Genomic DNA, 2,106 nt, shown 5'->3' with positions numbered 1-2,106 from the left:
CCATTTTTGCTGAAATTACTATACCATATTGCTTGTGCAGCAATTCACAGAAAAGGCCATTATGGAGTTTTAGGAATTGTGGATACAATTCACAAAAGCTGGATGGCTATAGGCATGACAACAGAAGCCAAATGTGTGTGTGAAAGTTGTATAGTGTGCCAACAATATAACAAGGCTATAATTAATACCAAAGCCTGGACTTCCGGTTAAGATGGCGGCAGTGTAAGGAGCAGCTGCTCGATCTCTCCTGACCGAAGCATACAGAACCCCTCAAGGGGAAATAAAAACGAGTCCAGAGGAATGAAGGAACCCCACAACAGGGCGCAGCATTGAAGGTACGCAGAATTGGGGCATTTCCACACTATAAAGGGATGAAACAGCTCTCACTAAACCGAGAGAGGAAGAAGCCCCTCCCCCACCCCCACACTGCACACCTCGCACAACGCCAACGCACAAGTGTGAAAATAGGACTGGGGCAACCAGATAATCACTGGCAGCCCCAGGGCTTGTACCTGTGTGCTGCAAGGCAAGGGACCCCAGGTGGCTGGGGGCGCGCACCAATGCGTCCACCTGGGTGAAGGCACCACCTTGGGCCAGGACAAAGGCCTCTAAAACAAGGCCTCTCCCAAGCACTGAAGGCATTGCCTCAGGTGCGAATAAAGATCTCCAGCCCACAGACTTTCACTACCTTTTGCGGGGGTGAAGGCAGGGCCCTAAGAGCATCTGCTCAGGCAAAGGCAGTGCCCTAGGCTTGAATCACTATCTCCAGCCCAGGCTTGGACCTCCAGTGAGGAACCTGTGCAGACCCAGCAGGGCAGTGGAAGCAGCCCCAAAGACTGCTGAAGGAACCTCGGGCAGAGGGGCAGACCAGGAACTACCAGGAGACCTGACCCCGAGGACAAGGAGACCGGAGCCCGGAGCTTGCAAGGCCCAGGCAGACCCTGAGTGCAAAGACAAAGCGGAAAAGGGGCGGGGCCAACAATGGCCAGCAATAAGGATGTCCAGAAGAAAAAGACTATCAAGAGAAACTCTGGAACACTGGACAACTTCTACACAGAGAAAACCCAGACAACAGAGGAGGGAAAACAAAAATCCAAACCTCCCCCCAAAAATGAAAGCTGGTAACAAGCTATGGAAGAGTTTAAAAATGAAATGCTGAAGAAGATGGAAGAAATCTGGCAAGAAAATAACAGTTTAAAAGGCAGAATTTCGCATTTGGAAAGTGAGACAATTCAACTGAAGACCAAAAATGACCAGATTGAAAAGGAAAACCAAAAAATTATAGCCGAAAACCAAAACATTAAAGCCGAAAACCAAAACATTAAAGCCGAAAACCAAAACATTAAAGCCGAAAACCAAAACATTAAAGCCGAAAACCAGTCCTTAAAGGCTAGAATCAAACATTTAGAAACCAATGATCTCTCAAGACAACAAGAACAAATAAAACAAAGTCAAAAGACTGATAAAATAGAAGGAAACATGAAATATCTCAATGAGAGAGTGACAGACCAAGAAAACCGGTCTAGAAGAGACAACTTGAGAACCATTGGGCTTCCAGAAAAGGCAGAAATTAATAGAAACTTAGACTCCATACTTAAAGAAATTATTCAGCAAAATTGCCCTGAAGTTCTACAACAAGAGGGCAATATAGACATTGAAAGGATCCATAGAACACCCTCTACACTGGACCCAGAAAAGTCAACATCCAGAAATATAATAGCGAAATTGAAGAGCTTTCAAGTTAAAGAAAAAATCTTACAAGAAGCCAGAAAGAGACAATTCAAATACCAAGGAGCACCAATAAGGATCACACAGGATCTGGCAGCCTCAACGCTAAAAGACCGCAAGGCTTGGAATACAATATTCAGAAAGGCAAGAGAGCTGGGCCTTCAGCCACGAATCAACTACCCAGCGAACCTGACTATATACTTTCAGGGGAAAGTATGGGCATTCAACAAAATTGAAGAATTCCAAGTTTTTGCACAAAAGAGACCGGGACTAAATGGAAAGTTTGACACTCAACCACAAACATCAAGAGAAAGATGAAAAGGTAAATAAGAAACAGAGGGAAAAGAAAGAAAACTCATAGTCTTTTAAGCTTGACTC

Source organism: Gracilinanus agilis, chromosome 1 (genome assembly GCF_016433145.1).
Source record: "Gracilinanus agilis isolate LMUSP501 chromosome 1, AgileGrace, whole genome shotgun sequence".
Classification (NCBI taxonomy): domain Eukaryota; kingdom Metazoa; phylum Chordata; class Mammalia; order Didelphimorphia; family Didelphidae; genus Gracilinanus; species Gracilinanus agilis.
Note: the sequence above shows the minus strand (reverse complement) of the source record.